Genomic DNA, 13,585 nt, shown 5'->3' with positions numbered 1-13,585 from the left:
GAAACGCAATCAAGTTGAACTGCCTGAGCCATGAAATGAGAATATCATAACAGAAACAAATTAGCATGGTAATTAAGTCCCCCTCTCTCCTTAGTTGCATTTGAAGAAGTAGTGCCCTCATATGTACAGGCTGGGATGACGTGCCATAGTTGGCAGTATTTACAACTATGGCAACAAGTTGAAAATTGTAGGAGATTTGTAAAGTGAGTTAACAATAAATGGTTAGAAATGCTTTTAAAGAAGTTCAGGAACAAACTGGTTTCATCTGAAATACCAGGAACTGATGTGCCCAACATTAAACCAATAGCAACGTGTTCGTAATAAAATTTTATTTGTCAACTTTTTATGGGAAAATGTAGACTTTTAACTGCATTTGGTGAATTATTAGTAGCTAAGTTGGCAAAGCTAATTTCACTTGTGTTGTCTGATCTTGCATTTAAGCATGTAGGTTTAAGTTTTTAGTTGTGTTTTGTGGAAAATAACAAAAAACACGCTAAAAGTGAGGTATGGAAATCGTTTCATGAAATACAAGATGCAGCTACTGAAGAGAAAATTGGTTCCTTTCAGTACATAAAATGCCACTCTCTTGTTACTCTGCCAAAAAAAAAACTGGAACTTTGCATTTGAGTCGTTCGTATAAAATCAATGCTTGGCATAGTAGCACACATCTACTTTCTTTGCATGTACCAAGAAAGTAAAGGACAAAGTGACTAAAATGTGTCTTCACTATGTTACAAAGATATTAGACCCTTTGCCATTGTGGTTTGCTTTATAGAGTACTCTGAGCAGGGCTGGCTCCAAAATTTGTAAAGCCCTGTTCGAGTATTTTGCGGACCCTGGGTAACTGTGAAAAACTTATACTGGGTGTTTTTGTAATAGTGACTTTTTATTTTTTCAAATTTTATAGTAACTAAAATAAATTTTATATTATACTGAATAAAAATTTTAAATATGGATAATATTTAATACATTAATCAACAATACTGTTCAACAATTGCAGTCATCTCATAAAAATAGGAGCATGAATAAATAATAGGAGGAACCAACAATCGCACACATTTACATATTATTAAAGCAATTATTGCACACCAAATTTGTTTAGATAATTACAAAATATTTCTAGCCCTTTTGGCTGCAAAGTCATTATTGATGTTGTCATGACCAATTTTTGCTACATCATTTTCGATGGAAATAATTGATAATGAAGTTAGTCTTTTCTGGTAAATGGAAAACCTTAATTAATTTAACTATTTTTAGCTTGGAATGAGATAATGGAATTTTTATGTAACGTGTTCTGTTCGACATCAAACAAAACATACACATTCAGAGGAGGACTAGCCAGGGAAGCAGCTTAGCTGAAAAACACTAAGCTAGCAGCAAGGGGATGCAATGTTGAATGAAAGCCTGAGTGAATGATCTGGACACTGAATGATGAAGTGAAATAGGAATTGTGATAAAAGGGAATGAACGTTAGTTTTGGTGAGAGAGTGACCCAGCAAAGGAGCAAGAGAGAGAGAGAGAGAATGAGCGTTATGGTAACTGGGAGTGAGTGAGGAAATGAATGAAATTGTCTGCAAGAATACATAGTTAACAATATATTTATTAGAAATACTAAACAATTTCAACTATATACTAACAAGAACACAGGTACTGCACCCCCCCTCAGCTTGCAAAATTTGCAGCTGGGGCTGCACCTCAACAGAAAAGTATTAGTAAGTTGAAATGCCTGCGGCAAACAGTGCTGTAAGAGAGAATTGATTAAATGAGACAACTGCCAGCAGAATAAGTGAGACTGTCTCTGAGTGTGAAAGGGCACAAACCACATATTGATTAATATAAGTATTTACTAACCCTTAGTCTTTAGCCTTCATTTTAATTATTAGAGCTCCCTCCTCCCAGTGTGAGAAAGAAGATAGATGTATCAGGAAAAAAGACCCAATAGATCTAAAAAATAACAGAAAATGAGAAAAAAGCACAATAACAGTATAAAACCAGAATAAGAGCAGAGAGTGAATGAGAATTATGAGTGGTTAAAATTGCCTGTTGGCTTTCCGCCCTTCCCCCAATATGGATGATGGGCAGATGGCCATAGTGGCCCCCCCAGCCTATTCAAGCAGACACCATGCTACTGCTAGTTAGCTGTGGTATGAGATACACTGTCCAACAGGGCTTGCCCCTTGGTCAATGTGGGATAGAGTACCAACACACTATAGCATTCCCCTCTCCCAGTGTGAGAGTCTGCACGGGTAGCACAGTGATATCGTTACCTTCCTCCCTACACTGGGTGGAAAAGGCCCGGGTTCGAGGAACTTTAGTGGGATTTTTTTCATTCCGTGGCTGAGTTGGTCGGTCTCATGCATAGAGAGCAAGGTTTTTCCCCAGAAACTGGGGTTTTTTCATCCAGCAAACAGGCAAATTGACCAGAGAACACACACAGTTTACAGACACAATAAATATGGGTAGATGTAATCATTTACAGGGAACCCTAATATAATTTTTTTTTTTTTTTTTCTCCCAGTGTGAGAAAGAAGAGAGATGTATTTGGGGAAAAAATCCCGATACAGATAAAAAAAATAACCTAACAGATAATATAAGAAAAAAGCTCAATAACGGTATAAAATGTAAGAAAAAACCCAATAACAGTATAAAATGTAAGGAAAAAACCCAATAACAGTATAAAATGTAAGAAAAAATTATAAAACCAGAATGAGAGCAGAGTAAATGAGGATTATGAACTAATTGCCTGCTGGCTTTCCACCCTTCTCCCGAGATGGATGATGGGCTGATGGCCATAGTGGTGGCCCATGCCTATCCAAGCAGACACCATGCTGCTGCTGCTGCTGCTAGTTAGCTGGTGTGGTGTGAGACCCTGACACTGGACAACAGGGCTTGCCCCTTGGCCACTGGGATAGAGTACCAACACAGGTGCTCCAACACTGAGACTCTTTCCCTATGATCCTTCATTCCTACCACCTGGGTTGGTTGTTCGCTCACCTCCCCCCTTCCCTTTGTTTGGTGGGTAATGCCGCTGCCACCTGCTAACTCCCCCCGGGGCAGAATGTCTATCCTACCCCGGGGGAACCTCTTGTGTTCCCCTTTCAACTAGGCAGTGTCTTTACTAATGCTCCCCTCTTTCTCTCTACCACTTTAGCCCCCTCCCACTTCCTGTCTTCCCACTATCACCTTCAACCTTTCATTTTTTTTTTAACCGGACTCTCCCTGTCTTCAGCTTTACTTATCACAGTGTTTGCCCCGTATGGTCTTTCATACTCCTTACAGTCCGGCCTGCCTGGCACTGGATGGTAAACTAGAGGTTTTTGTGTGAAAACGCCGGCCCCTAGGCTAAGAGCATGGATGAAAAACACAACCCCCACACTAATATTACATGAATACACACTGACATACATAAATCTGGCCTTTACAGAGCTTTAAAATACTATTTTAAAATAATAAAAAACTATTTATCAGGGTCACCTGCAAAGTTATTTCATCTGCCCATGTGTGTTGTGTCTGTAAATTGCATCTGTTCTTTTGTCGATTTGTCTGTTTTGCTGGGCGAAAAACCCCAGTTTTTTTCTGGGAGGAAAACCTTGCTGTCTAGGCCTGAGCCCAACTAACTCAGCCACGGAGTGAAAAAAAAGCCCATTAAAGTTCCTTGCATCATTGATGGGTTTCGAACCCATCAATGATGGGTTCGAAACCCATCATTGATGATTGCAGACGATACGAAGGTTGGCAGGGTTGTCAAGGACACTACTGACACTATGCTACTGCAACAGGATCTGGAAAGGTTGAGCAGATGGGCTGAGAGGTGGCAAATGAAGTTTAACATTGACAAATGTAAAGTACTACATATGGGAAACAGCAACCCCAGAGCAACGTATCAACTCTGTGGTACTACACTGACAGTGGTAGAGAATGAAAGGGACTTGGGGGTGATTGTGCAGGCAGATATGAAGTTCTCTGAGCAGTGCAGACGGGCTGCAAGAGTAGCTCATGGAGTATTGTCAATGATATACAGGAATTTTTCCAGCAGGGATAAGGAGGTGATTATTCCATTGTATAAGGCAATGGTCAGGCCACACCTAGAGTACTGTATACAGGTCTGGAGGCCTCATTTCAAGAAGGATGTAGAGCTGCTGGAACGAGTACACAGAAGGGCAACAAGATTAGTGAATGGAACAAAGGGGTGCTCTTACGAGGAAAGGCTTAAGTTTTGCAAATTACAGTGTCTGGAGACTAGGCACCAGCGAGGTGATCTGATAGAGGTGTATAAAGCCTTGAATGGTTTAAGCATGCTCAATGCTGATGGGATTCTTCCTCTAGCTCAGAAAAATCACCTGAGAGGGCATAAATTCAAATTGAGGAAAGACAGATGTAGGATAGACGTGCGGAAATTTGCCTTTAGCCAGCGGGTGGTTGGTTGGTGGAACAGACTGCCATTACTTGTGGTGGAGGTTGATAGCCTAAATAAGTTTAAGGCTCAGCTGGACAGGTATTTTGAACGAACAGAGGGGTGAAGTAGAAGTGGGTTTTTTTTTTTTTTTTTTGCTGATGCTGCATAAGCTTGCTTTCTTGCATCAAATGCCTCTACTAATGCTAATGCTAAACATGTGTCTGCAAATCAGCCCTTTCTGAGTCAGACCGCGTTTTTGGTCGGGGTCAATTACTAGAGAGGCGACTAGCTCAAAAGTGTTCACGTGATTCGCACCTTTGTTCTGTGAATGTCGAACGAAAATGTGAAACATAATCTCCATTTTTTTTTATCATCAACAACGGTTTTACAATTTAGATAGATCATTTGAAAATGTTACCTTATGTGCATCTCTTAGAGCAGATGTTCGAAATGTTGCACCCTCGTGGGTTGCACAGTTCATACAGTGGCCATCCTCCCCAGACTGGGTGGAAGAGACCCCAGTTCGAGTCCCGTCGATGAAGTGAAGAATTTTTACGGGCCTTTTTCACAACGTGACTGAGTTAGTCTGTCTCAGGCGAGATTGCTTCTCCCGGAAACTCGGGTTTTTCGTCCAGCAAATAGAAAATCGACCAATAGAACACGCGCAGTTTTTACAGATTGTATACACGGAGCAATGTTATCATTATTATTATTATTAGCTATATGGTGCAACGAAGCCTGAGGCTTATGTTGCAGCAGCCAAAAAAAAAATTCCCAAGTTATCCTGAGAGAGAGAGAGAGAAATCACCAAGAAAAAGAAGAATGATGATATTCAGCTCAGGACTCTTGGTGTGCCAAGCCCATACTCACCAGATGTGAACTCCTGCAGTTAAGTCCCTGATGTCTTAAAACCCTTCTACAACGATCGAAACGTTGCCCATTCATCTGAATGCAGCAATGCGGTTTTCTCTTCATTGACGCTTGTACTCTTTCAAAAATCACTGGCGCGTCTCTGATATGCTGGCATATTGAACACGCTGCTTTGGCTGAATATGGCTGAATTGATTTCAGCCATATTGAACACGCTGATATAGTTCTTCCAGCGTATCGGCAGATGTTGAATACACCAGAGCTTTCAAATAGCCACACATATACAAAATCCATGGGATTTAGGTCAGGTAACCTGGGATACCAACCACGGGTCCGCCTCATCATATCCATTGTGTACTATATCTTTTACTCAGGTCTTCTCTCACGAGTAAAGAAAAATGTGTTGATGCACCATCATGCATAAAATTGATTGTTTGAAGCTGCTTAAAAGGAACATCCTCCAAAGCTCTGGTAGATCATTTTTCAGGAAATGAAGGTACGAAGCTCCTGTAAATCTATAACACGCCAATTAACATTAAAGAGTATATATACTGTACTTAAAAAAGTGTGTGAAGTAAAACGTTTTAATGTTGTGTGTTGCCAATGGCGGAGGTATGCATTATACCGAATGTCCTTTAGTTCAAAATGATTTGTGTGCCAAAATATTTTCTTTTGTATTTGCGAAAGTTAATCAAAGATTGATTATTACTTATTCTTGCAATTTAAAATAAATTTAACAGTTTCAAGTTTTGTGCTTTTTATTTTTTCTACAAAACATCTATTCTGAAAAATTGAAGTTTGCAATTTTCGGGGGGGGGGGGATTGGAAATAGCTCGCTTTGCCTAGGGTAACAAAATAGTCTATCGCTAGCCCTGCCTACATGTTTACCTTCCAGATTTTGTTTCTCAGTGCTTTGTCTGAAATCGCATGTTTCATTTAAACCTAGAACCACATATTTGTGCACTTTTTCACTCCCTTCAAAAAATTAAACGTGCTCACGTCTGGTGGGTATGGGTTTGGCACACCCAGGGTCCTGAGCTGGATATCATCATTCTTCCCTTTCTTGGTGATTCCCTTCTCTCTCTCTCTCTCTCTCTCTTAGGGTAACTGGGGAATTTTTTTTTTTTTTTTTGGCTGCTGCAGCATAAGCCTCAGGCTTCCTTGCACCATATAGCTAATAATAATAATACTAACGAAGCGAACATTTCTTTTTAACAAATTTTTACCAAACGCTCTTTATCTGACCAATGGCTGATTTTCAGACTATTTGCTGAGGCTCTTTTGCTTATTTTTAAGTGTTCTTTTAGCCCTGAAAATAAACTGCACGACAAATTTAACGGAACAAATTATTTTTGATGAATATTTTATTGTAAACAGTGTCGCCGAAGGGGAATATATTATTATTATTATTATTATTATTATTATTATTATTATTAATAGCCACACGGTGCAAGGAAGCCTGAGGCTTATGCCTCAGGCTTCCTTGCACCAGGAAAAAAAAAAAATTCCCGAGTCACCATGAGAGAGAGAGAGAGAGAGAGAGAGAGAGAGTAAAAAAAGTAGAAGGGAATCACCAAGAAAGAGAAGAATGATGATATCCAGCTCAGGACCCTAGGTGTGCCAAGCTCATACTCACCAGATGTGAGCCCCCGGGGTTATGAGACGCAATCTCGGATCAATATCCGTTAGTAACAGAGTCATGAATAGGTTGGACAGGCTGTAATTTGATATAATAGGTATCTTCTTCCAGTGACATAGTTCTCTGAGGAGCTGTTGTGGCCACCAACAAAATCCTCCAACTGCATTAATCATATGCTATACGAGCGGCATCGCAAAATGTCACCCCCCAAAAATTCACTGATCCCATCCTTCCACCTAGTTGCAGGTGTTCTTTTAACAGCAGTTTTTGGAATTGGTTTTGTTATGGTCTCTGTGGCATCAGATAATGTGGTGGTATGCCATTGCCAGCCACATGGCCGATTTTGAAAGGGGCCAGCTTTAATCGTAGGAAGAGTCATCATGCACCCCACGAGATGCTCTTGAAGACTAAAGGTGACTACACTTCAAGACCTATTTTTTTACAAAAGAAGCAGTGATAATATATATATCCGTTTATCAGTGCTTTTTTTTTTTGTGAAAAAATAGGTGCCGGTACTCATTCTTTGCTATAAGGAAAAATTGAAAATTAAAAAGGATATGAAAAGTACTCTGAAAAAATTAAATTTTGTTCCTAATATTGTTACTTTAATAGTAATGTTTTTGGATTAAGAACAACAAATTTAGTATATTAACAGTTTATTAAGCATAAATTTATTATTCAAGTATATAAAAAAATAATTAAAATGTGAGTAAAATAAGTAAATAAATCGGTCAACTACTGAGTGCCGGGCTCTCCGGATGAAAGGTCCGTAGTCACGAATGGTCGTTAGTGTAGTATCTCAAATAGAGAGCTTTATGGTAACTGAAAAATAAAAAGTTTCCAGTACCCCGGCTTGGCCTAAAACCAAGGAACTAACGAAAACGTTGTCTATTATAGTGTTCCAGTTGTTGTGAATGACAACGATGGGAGAAGTGACTCCGACTTCTTCCTGGAGAAGCGATTAAACTCTTGGGGGAGAAGTGACTGGCAGGTGAGGGCCGTGCAAAGCTCCGCGCAGATGCCTACCCACCACCGACGCCTCAACACTAGCTATGAGTACCTCCTTTCCGGGATAACTCCGGGTTTGAAAATTTTTTAAAAATAATTTTCGTCTCAAAATTTATAAATGACCTTTATAGAATTATTAACTAACTATTTAGCAACCTTTTTGTCATCAAAAACAGAGTTACTTAGTACAAAGAAGCTGGCTATCGAAGTGCAATAATTTTTTTTTAATTTTAACGTAAAAAGTAAATGATAGATTTCAATTGTAATAGTTTAGTTTTCCCTTGATAAGCATCGAATAACGCATAGCTAATGTGATTTTTAAATTTTTAGCTCCATTAACGACGGAAATAGGGGGAGGGACACGAAAATTACTCACATTTTCCTGTCTGGCGCCGCCATTTTTAATTTTAAAAATATTTTAAACCTACTCGTTGAGCTCTTTCCAACAGTGTATAATAACCTATAGGTTGTCGACATCTTTTGTCCCGCCACATTTTACCCCTCCATTTCTCAGACAAATTTTTGTCAACAACGATCAATATGGCATTATGTTGGCCCGCATGATGTACAAACCCATGCAAAATTTCGAGTCAATAGTTTGAATGGTTCCAGAGATACAATGCTGCGACAGACCGATGTACAGACAGACAACCGAATGACATTATAAGAGTCTTTCGTTAGACTACGGAACCTAGAAATGATAAGTAAAAATAAATAACATAAGTAAAATTAATTTCATAAAGTTTTTGTAAAATATTCCAAATTTTTATCAAGTTCTCATCCGACGCCCTATGCCGACGCCTTTTCTTCCTCTTTGTGTGTCGGTTGCTGAATGACGTTTCCGAAGCAGCCAAGAATCGACATGTTTTGATGGATCGAAGCGGGTCAGCGGGGTCCTGCAAATTTAAGAAACTATTTTTGTCATCAACGAAGCTCTTGTTGGGATGGCGATAAGATTCATTTGTGAAAATCCTCGTTCACATTGACTCGATGAAATTGGTATCGTACTCAGACTGTCCATCAAATGCAATTAGGTATTCCCGAAATCCACGAATTGTATATCTTTCACTTAACTGTAACCTAATTGACAATTTTTTAACTTCATTTTCATCAAATGGCAACAATTCTTGTTTAGAAGGTTTAAACATTCGTTGTCCTCGTTTTCCTTCTCTCGTCATCGATGTTGTCATTAGTTCTTAAATTTGAATTTTTTCTTCTTTTTTTTTTTTTTGAAACTGTCCTAAATGTTAGTGTCATACGGATATTCAGGTACTGTGATCATGTAAACAGAGATAGGGAAAATTTACGGGGAAATGTCGATAACGCCCATCCGCAAAGGAACAGATGATTATTTTTTGGGGTAAAAGAAAATCGCTCTCTCCTAATTCTCGAACGGAGCACTTACAATTGATTCACAGCGGTATCCAACCTACGGCCCGTCAACTAAATTAGCATAAAGAAATCTAACTTTGAATTTTTTTTGAACATGGCCCCAGTACGAGAAAGGTTTGAACACCACTGCATTAGAAGGTGGACCAGAGCCTATTGGGAATACCTCTTGATCTGCTCATTGTTGAACAGCGCGAATTCTCCGTATGTGGGACAGGTGGTCGAATAGGTTTTACCAGGTACCACTAAGTTGCTGAATGGTGGTGGTAGTAGTAGTAGTAGTAGTAGTGGCATGTGATGCAAGAAAGCAAGTATATGAGCTTATGCAGCATCAGCCAAAAAAAAAAAAAAAAAAAAAAATCACACCATTCCCTCCAAATGCCTGACCAGTTCCTCCTTAAACTTATTTAACCTATCAACTGCCACAACGACAGATGGAAGTTTGTTTCAGCAATTAACCACCCGCTGGCTAAAGGCAAATTTCCGCACATCTATTCTACATCTGTCTTTTCATAATTTGAATTTATGCCCCCTTAGGTTCGTAATCTGAACAAGTGGAAGGAGCCCATCAGAATTCAGCGTGCTCAACTCATTCAAGGCCTTATACACCTCAATCATATCACCCGCGCCGGGTGTCGAATCTCCAGCCAGTGCAATTTGCAGAACTTAAGCCGCTCTTGGTAATGTATGTATGTATGTATGTATTTAACTGTCGAAGGGTGGCACCCGGACATACATCCATCTCCACCAATTTATCATATAATATCATGTTCTCGTAATGGCCTGTTAGTGTAAGTGTGTGTACACGTGTGTGTAATGTGTTATAAGTGAAACAGGCTACTCTGCCACCAGGTGATAGTCCATTGGGCAATTACCACCTGCTGCCCATCTCTGGCACGAGGATCTATGCCTGGATCTATTAACTCTGGCTGTGCATATCGCACCTAAATCCCGCACCCACCAGTAAGGGTGCAAGACTGGTGGGTGTCAGCAGTCCCGCTCCTGGGGTGCCCACACCCAAGAGCCAGCAAAAAAAAAAAAAAAAAAATGCACCAACTAGGAGAATACATCTTACTAGTGAGTGCAACAATCCCGCCTCATGGTCATTCCACAAGGCCAGCCAAAAAAAAAAAAAAAAAAAAAAAAAATTAAAAAAAAATTTCTCCCCGCCTCCAAGACAGAATGCCTATCCATCCAGAGGAGGGGAGAAAAAAAAAAAAAAAAAACAGGTCTTTAGTCAGTATTAGTAACAACATGTATACTCCTCCTTTTATTAAATGTCAACCTGCAAAACCGTTGAAATTCTACACAATTCCTTTCATTAGACAGCCAAATTAATTCAGAACCCCCTAATAAAATTAGGTACCAAATTAAATAAGTCTAGTCTAAATTCATCATATAAATTGCATTCATACAAGATATGATCCCATGTTTCCAACCTTCCACAAGCACAGTAAGGATCTTCCACTAAACTAAACTGATGCAACTTACTTTTTAAGGAACCATGCCCCGTAATCAAATATGAGCATTCCATACTTGGATAAAACCAGCGATGCAATTTGTTATTAAAATTAAATTCAACACTAGGTATAAATAAATAAGTTACTCTACCAGTACAACTGGAATCCCAACGGTCCTGCCATAATTTAATTAATTTCACCAAAATTTCTTTCTTCTGTTTGCTGACTGCAGACGAAACTTCATTAGTAATCCCCAGAAATGTAATTTGTATTCCTTTTCTTATAAAATAACAAAAAGCTCTATACACGACTGTTAAATCCAAAGGCAATACCCCCGCAATCACCTGTAGAGCATTAGTCGAAACAGTCTTACAAACACGCAAAATAGTTAACAACATTATTCTTTGTATTGATAATAGTTTTTCTTTAAATTTTACATCGACAGTACGAACATACCAAATTGATGCAGCATACGACACAATCGCAATAAAAATCTTGTTGCCCTTCTCTGTACAGGGTCCAGCAAATCTACATCCTTCCTCAAATGAGGCCGCCAGACCTGTACACAGTTCTCAAGGCGTGGCCTGACCATTGTCTTATACAGAGCGACAATCACCTCCTTTTCCCTGCTAGCAAAATTCCTACATATCATTGACAAAACCCCAAGACCTGCCCTGGCAGCCTGTCTGCATTGTTCAGAAAACTTCATGTCTGACTGCACAATTACTCCCAGGTCTTTTTCATTTTCTACCACCTTAAGTGTAGTACCACAAAGTTGGTACGTTTCTCAGAGGTTACTTCTACCCATATGCAGTACTTTGCATTTGTCAAGGTAAACTTCAGTTGCCACTTCTTAGCCCATCTGCCCAAATTATCTAGATCCTGTTGCAGTAGCACACTGGCACTACTGTCATTCACAACCCTGCCAACCTTTGTATCATCTGCAAACTTCGACACTAAGCCTGATATACCTTCATCGATATCATTGATAAATTTACAAAACAACAGTGGACCCAACACAGAACCCTGTGGGACTCCACTAATAACATTAGTCCACGAAGAGCAGCACACGTTGATTACCACCCTCTGTCTTTTCCCACTCAACCATTCTTTTATCCTTTGTAGCAACTTACCGTTAATACCATTCGACTCCAATTTGTACAATAGTCTTCCATGCGCAACAGTGTTAAAAGTTTTCGTTAAATCCAAATATATGATATCAAAATTATTTTTTGCGTCAAGTTCCTTTGTAACCACATCATAATGTCCTATCAAATTTGTCAGACAAAACTTTGCCTTAACAAACCCGTGCTGTGTCTGAATTATTGCTGGAGTCTTGTCTAGATGATCCTGCGATGCATCTTTAATCAGTGACTCCATTATTTTATCCGGAACAGAAGTTAAACTAAGTGGTTTATAATTACTCGTGTCACCCTTCAATCCCCCCTTTTTCCAGTACTTAGTATGGCAAGCATGGTTTAGAATATAGATTGTTCTTTAGAAAGTGGGTTATTGGAAGACTTGAAGCAGGGTAGTGACAACCGGAAGTGGCACGTTGGCATAATGTGAAAACCAGTGTCGTCTTGCCACTATAGAGGCGAGGAACGTTTTTGGACTTTCTTCACTGTGTGGCTGAGTTGGTCCATATGGATAGAACAGTCGTATCGTCACCGTTATCTCCACACTGGGTGGAAAAGGCCCGGGTTCGATTCCCTTCGACGACGCGAGGCACTTTAATGAGTTTTTCACTCTTGGCCGAGTTATTCGGTATCAATCGCAGATAGCAAGGTTATTTTTACCCAGAAACTGGAGTATTTTCGTCCTGCAAAACAGGCAAATTTACCAAGAACACACGCAATTTACAAACAAAATATATCAATTGCAGGTGACCCTAATATAATATAATAATTTGTGGCTGAGCCATTCTGCACGGATTCCACAGTGATATCATGACCATCCTCCACACACACACACACTGAGAAGAAAAGGCAGATGTTCGAATCCCGTCGATGTCACGACGAACTTTACAGGGCTTATTTTCACACCGTTGCTGATTTATTCCGTCTCAGGCGTAGATCTCAAGGTTCCCCCTCCCCCAAAAAACTGCGGTTTTTCGTTCAGTAAAACAGACAAATCTACCATAGAACACACGTAATCAACAGACATAAGACCCACAGCACGTCAGATGAATTTAATTATTCGGGTGGCCTAAAAATAATAGTTTGGTCTTTGGCGTAGATAGCAACCCTTGAAACTGTGGTGCGTGAAAAGTTTAGGGGAACTGCCGTTTCAGAGATGCTTTGTGCAGCACGTCTTGCACCTACTACCATGCCACGTTCGAAGTCGGTTAGATCACTCCTTTTCCCTATTCTTTTTACGGTTTGTACAATTAACTGATACTAGAAAGGTTGTTCTGTTGCATTTATTTCCCAACAGTGGTCATATGGCTTGCAACGTTGTGAGACAAACCATTTGTGTGCACAGCAGGGGTGTCCCTAATAAAGTGGCAGCGCAGTGTATATATATAATCAGTTTCAGGAGAGACGAACCATTACAAGAGCTGTCCAAGGTGATCCGAGTGCTACGTCAACCAGAACAGACGACTATCTCGATCTAACAGCAAGAAACGATGCCCTCTCAACTGTCTCTTGAGGTTGCTGCGGCCACATGCATGCTAAAATCGCCACCACAGAGCTCTTCGAAACTGGTTCCATGAACATGTGACTTGGAGCCCTGACAAATGTGGTACAGTTCTGTCTCTGATGTCCCGTTTTAACGTAAAGATTCTACAGGGTATTCCTCTAGAATGCCGCATTCCAGTTT

This window comes from Mastigoproctus giganteus, chromosome 4, assembly GCF_048544385.1.
Source record: "Mastigoproctus giganteus isolate SK-2022 chromosome 4, ASM4854438v1, whole genome shotgun sequence".
NCBI lineage: Eukaryota > Metazoa > Arthropoda > Arachnida > Uropygi > Thelyphonidae > Mastigoproctus > Mastigoproctus giganteus.
This window is presented reverse-complemented; position numbering follows the sequence as displayed.